This window comes from Lactuca serriola, chromosome 2, assembly GCF_051521515.1.
Source record: "Lactuca serriola cultivar US96UC23 chromosome 2, Lser_US96UC23_V15, whole genome shotgun sequence".
Lineage (NCBI taxonomy): Eukaryota > Viridiplantae > Streptophyta > Magnoliopsida > Asterales > Asteraceae > Lactuca > Lactuca serriola.
In genome coordinates this window covers 63,032,621-63,039,159 of record NC_136409.1, presented here as the reverse complement: position 1 = coordinate 63,039,159, position 6,539 = coordinate 63,032,621, and positions in this window count along the sequence as shown.

The following is a 6,539-nucleotide window of genomic DNA, read 5'->3' as shown; positions in this document are numbered from 1 at the left end:
ATGTGTAACATTCGATAAAAGTATAGGGACTGATAGCAAAAATCTGTTCTCACTTCACAAACATAACGAAAACACCCATTTTTTCGAAACTGATTGAAAGATGTGACATTGCATAATCAATAGGGACCAATGTTGCAATATTCTATCATCTACCCCATTTTAACGAAAGTCTCAGATAGCGAAACATCACCCATTCGCTACTCAACTTCAACTTTTCGTTAACAAAACCCATCGAGTATTCGTTAATCAAAGCAAACAACAAACTTTCGAAACTCGTTAGCAACCAAGGCTTTGTTGCTAGACCATCTATGATTCATACTTAAACATCGAGTGCCAAATCACAGGTCTTCGTTAGTAATTGGCATTCACGCTACAACTGTCTAATTCATCTTCAAGCAACAAACATATATTTTCAAAACCCAACGAACAAACATCTGAGGTTGTTATTCCATCCAATTTCCAGATTTTGCATGTTGTTCAACTAAACAAAAATTCCATGCTTCGTTATCATATCAATACTCCAAGTATCAACAAACCTTTGCTTTTCATTCAAGAACTCATCAACAATTGAACAAAAATCAAAACCAGACTCCAAACTTTCAAAATCGAAATTACCCTTCACTTTTTGTTACTAACCCAAAATCGATTTCACTTCTTTCGTTCAATCGACTTCCAAACATCAATAGGTCGTCCTTTGGTAATACCAGACTATCATCGACCTCATCAGTTCTTCAACATCAAAAGGCAAAATCCTAAGACTCGACTCAACGAAAAACGAAACCAAATCAAGTTCACAAAATCGACTTCAATTGCAAATGATTCCAAAAATATTCAATATTTGCAACCCAAATTAGTCGACAATCGATAATTACATCAGTATACAAACTTCGCTATCGACATATCAATGCTCGACTTGAAGGTTTAGATTCCAATCGATATCAAACCCAAAATTCATTAGGTGACTATCGACATCTCCAGATATCGAAACTTTCACAGACAACTTTGAACAACCTAATGCAATATACCAAAATCAATCGATCGAACTTTAACTCCAAAAAGTCAACTTTCAAACCAATTCCAATTCATCAGGCCTTTGAAATCAATCAATCGAGATCTTCGCTTTTGATTAGCACACATCCTTCTCATTCGATTCTTAATAATCTACAATCGACATCGATACTTATTTCAATCGATGACCGTCGATAACGAACCAAAATCAGTTCTTTCTTAGCGAAAACCACTTGTTCGACCTTATGTCAGAAACTTTCATTTTCAATTCCAATCAACACTAATTGAAATCATGACTCTACTTTACTCAAATTGATATTAGATTTCGATTTCGAAACTAATGTGAGAATAATCCAATCATGAACCGAAGAAAAATTGGATAAAGAAACTATTAAGAGTTGAGCCAAAGGTACAAGCAGATAAAGCATATGTACAATGCTACTGACGAACAACAACGTTATTTTAATCCACTATATCTAATCAAAGAGATCGAATTAATTGGGCTTAAAAGGAAAAATTACGATCAAATTATCATTTTCATCACAAGAGATGCATCATGAACAGTATCAATCCATTGAAATTGGGCTTAGTTTGAATCGACGAACAGCAAATTTTTTTTTTGATTGGGCTCAAGATTTAATCAAAACAAAATTAATGTTTGTTTTGGGCTTGATCTAAAAAAAGAATTGAATCAATCAACGGGGTTGAAACGGATTTGATCCAATGAGACAATTCGATCAAAAATAAAAAACGTAAATCACGAAACGAAACCATGGATGTTTTGGAATCCATTTGAGAATTTGAGATACCTTTTTGATAATCGATTTCCGTTTGCAACGAACGAGTCAAACTTAGAAGATCTTGGTTCTTTAGTTGGAACGAGAAAATCTCCAATTTGAACATTGTACCATCCATTATGCGAGATGTACAACTCGTTCTACATGTTCTTCATCAAACCAAGAACATCTTCAAAAGAACCACCAACAGTTTTGGGTTTCGACTTCAAATTCAATGCAACATTTGGAGATTCTTGCTTTGGAACCCAAATTTTCTTCATGGATTTAGGCTTCACAACATTTGACGATTTTTGTGAGTAAACCCGCTTGTTTTTGTGATTAATCTTCTTCTTCTTTTTCTTTCCCATCTTTTTGAATCTTGAAGACTTGACTTCATGAAAAAACCCACTTTCCCCAACTTCAACATTGTGAATTTGAAACAAATCTTTTGGAGTTTGATACTTGTGATTTTCTTGGATCACCGGCTTCCGATAAGGAATCATTCCTTCAAACGAATCACAAGAACACAAAATATCATCGGTTTGAACTCCAATCGAGCAAAAAACTTTTTCACCTTGAAAATCAATTTGAGCTCCTTTTTCTTGAACATCAAGATCATCATCAATAACACCTTCCCGAGCTTCACGACAATCTGCATAATATTCAAGTTTATTGCTTCCATATTTGCATTCAACACGAGGAATTCCTTTTATGACTTCTCCTTCTTTTCTATTTCTTCGTCTCTTCTGATATGTTGTAACCAAATGATCAAACAAATCTTTGGTTTGATAAATTGGATAACTAATTGATTCTCCAACTTCACTCTTTTCTCCATTTACAACGATATCACATTCTCTTTTCAATCCAACAGTCAAGCTATAAAGAAGATATTCAAAAGTGCATTCACCTTGAACATCTTTAGTATGTATCATCCATTTTTCCATAATTGCTTCTTTTCTTTCGAATCAAACGATATGAACTTGGATTTTCTAGAGAGAGAAAGTGTAAATCAAGGAGATCTCTAGAGAGAGAAAGTGAATATGAACCAAATTCTAGTGAGAGAAAGTGGTACAAACAAGAATTTTAGAGAGAGAAAATCGAATTATGGATCAAATACAGGAAAAATTCGATTTCTAGAATACAAAACACTCTCTAAACACGAAGTTCAATAAGAACATGAAGAATCACCAAATCAAGATTGCCACCATGGATCAATTTATGATCAAATCAAGAACACCCGCTCTGATACCAATTGAAGTGGTGTTGATTATGATGACATGTGCGAAATAAGAAAAGATCTAGTATTTCATCATGTAAACTCAAGAACACATGGAGTAAATAAATATGTATAAGCTCATATTAGATCTAGAAAGGATATACAAATGGGTTTGTACAAAATTTCTCTCTCTAGTCTAACACTCCAAAATGATCATTCTAAATATGAGTGTCACTCACTTCCTATTTATAGGAAAGACAACTCATTTACACATCAATAAGGGTAAAGCACAAGGACATCCAAGCGTGAGTTTGCACCCTAACACTTTTGGGTGTGTCAGAACTCAAACTGAGGAAATGATAATCTTTTCAAAAGAAAATTTAAATTCTAAAAATATTTTCACCAAGTAAAAGGGGACCTATATAGTAGGAGTTCCCTCAAGTTTTATGTTGATCGTTTATACATTTATATTTCAATTTGAGTATGGTGTTGATCACTCGAGCAGGAGGTTCTGGCTTTAGTTCCGGTTCATGTTCTGGATCGGGCTCAAAACTGATTCATGAGAGGCTACGCAAGTTCATTGCGGCTGAGGTTACTTGTGGTATCGTGTATGATACTCCTGTGATGTTTGGTACCATCAAGGAAGGGATTATGGAGTATATGGATGAGCGGCTCAGGGTCCTTCGAGCCGAGTTTGCTACATGTCTTTTAGTAGCTCGAACTCCCTCATTTTGGGAGTTCATAGCTTGTGGAGCTCCAGAGTTTTTCGGGGCTAAGGACCTCATCGCTAGCCGACGTTGGATTGCTGACATGGAGAATGGCTAGCAGATGAGTTTTTTCCTTGAGGGGGTAAAGGTAGGGTTTGCATCCTTCCTGCTGAGAGACAGAGCACATGACTGGTGGATGAGGTCGGCCGAGCTTTGGGTATGCAGCATTGGTAACCATGAATTGGGGATACTTTGTTAAATGATTTTAGGAGGAGTTTGCATCGATGATTGAGGTGCTACAGCAAACGAGGGAGTTTTAGGACCTTCTCCAGATTACTAAGATAGTGGCGGAGATCACCATCAAGTTCCGTGAGAGGGCTATATTAGTTTCGCAGTACGCTGCAGATGAGGAGATGAAGAAGACAAAATATCATGACATGTTGATGGATCACATCAGGGAGTTTGTGAGCTTTTTCGGGGTGCAAGACCATAAATTATATGATTAAGAGGGACCGCGAGTGGGAGATTCAGCTAGAGCTTCGGACAAAGTGCAAGCCAAAGCAGATACAAACAGTCGTGGGCCAGTCTAAGAGGTCCGAGACTTCTGATTCGCATTCTTGGTGCCAGCAGGGTCAGGATCGTTGTGGCAAGTGCGGCAAGCCACACAGTAGGGCATATGGATTAATAGGTTCGGGTTGTTACAAATGTGGTAAGACTGGTCATATGAGTAAGGATTGTCCCTGGAGTGCATTGGTCTGTTTTTACAGCAACCAGACAAGCTATAAAAAGGCTGATTGTCTGAGGTTGTTAGGAGGGGAAATGACGACGCCTGTACGAGCCACCTTGAGGATTACCGATGGCCGGTTGGGCAAGGTAGAGACACCTATGGTGAAGAGCAGGGCATTTCAGCTGACTACCGATAAGGCTAGAGTAGCACCAGATGTGGTTACCGGTATATAGTTTTATTATATCTTTATTTCTTTTCTTATTTATGCTTATATTGTATCTGATCATGTATGTGGACCTTCTTAGTCAATGGTTTGACTGCTCATGTTCTGTTTGATTCACGTGCTACCCAATCCTTTGTATCTGTTGCGCTTAGCAAGAAGTTTAGTGATGCTCCTAGGATTTTGGATTATTCGTTGGAGGTTGAGATGGATGATGATCTTTTTGCGAGTGCTTCGAGGGTTCATCATAGGTGTGTATTGAACATGTTCAACAAGAGATACTCTATTGAATTGGTGTCGATTCCTCTGCGAGGGTCGAAGGTTATCATCAGGATGGATTGGTTGGGTCCTAAAGGGGCCATGATTGACTGTGAGCACCAGCTAGTGAGAGTTCAAACCTCAAGTGGGGGAGAACTGGTTATTCCTAGTGCAGGGAGTTTCATATGGGTCGGCTATCTATTCAGCTACGAGGGCTATGAGATATCTTTAGCAGGGTTGTTATGGGTTTTTGGCTTACATGTCAGATACTCGGATTAGGGGCGCGTCGACATTGAGTGAGGTGCCCATTGTTTAGGATTGCCCCGATGTGTTTACTGAGGATCTTCCTGGAGTGCCTCCCGAGAGGCAGGTCAAGTTCCAGATTGATTTGGTTGTTGGTGTGACTGCGATAGTCAAGGCACCGTATCTTTTGGCACCGCCGGAGATGTAGGAGTTTTCTACACAACTACGAGAGTTGCTATACAAGGGGTTTATCCGACCAAGTAGTTCACATGGGGACCACTAATCCTGTTCGTGAAGAAGAAGGATGGCTCACACATGACATGCATTGACTACTGGGATTTGAATAAGCTAATGGTAAAGAACCGTTAACCACTTCCAAGGATCGAAGACTTATTTGGTCAACTTCAGGGTGCATCTTGGTTTTCCAAGATTGATTTACGATCAGGTTATCATCAGATGAGGGCTAGGGACGATGATAGGCAGAAAATGGATTTCATGACTTGTTATGGTCATTATGAGTTTTTAGTGATGCCATTCGGGCGCACCAACGCACCGGCGAGGTTCATGGATCTCATGAACCAGGTATGCAGACCGATGTTGGATCCGTCGGTGATTGTGTTTATTGATGATATCTTGGTCTACTCCAAGATCAAGGAACAACACAAGGATCATTTTCAAGAGATATTGGAGACCCTGAGGAGGGAGAGGTTGTATGTCAAGTTCTCCAAATGCAATTTTTTAATGAGAGAGGTGCAGTTCTTGGGGCACATTATCAACTAGAAGGGTATATTGGTCGATCCGGCCAAGATCATGGCCTTAATGCGATGGGAGGTTTCGAGAACCCCATCTGAGATTCAGAGTTTTCTAGGTCTTGTGTAACACCGTAAAAATTCAACCAATTTTTCACATTTTTAAAACACATTTATTAATAAGATCCCATTGTATCATATCTTTGTTCCACAAAACATTTCCCAAGATCAAAATACATAAAATCTCATGTGTGTGTACGAATCATGCCGGCGCCTTCCCACGATCATCACTGGTACCTGAAACACATAACACATAACACCGTAAGCATAAAGCTTATTGAGTTCCCCAAAATACCACTCTAACACATATATTAGCCACTCAAGGCTATAGCTCTGCTGACCCTCTGGTCAGTGTGTCTCAGTGGGACCCTCCAGTCCTAACTCTCTATGGGCTCTCTAGCCCTAACTCTATGGACCCACTGGTCCTATCTCTGGAAACTCTGAATCATACATATCACATATCACAATAACACACATAAATATCATACAAATACACTGGAACATAATTCAACAGTATACTAGCACATAACTCTGTTACCACTCTAGGTAAGTATAGTGAGAAGACTCACCTCGGA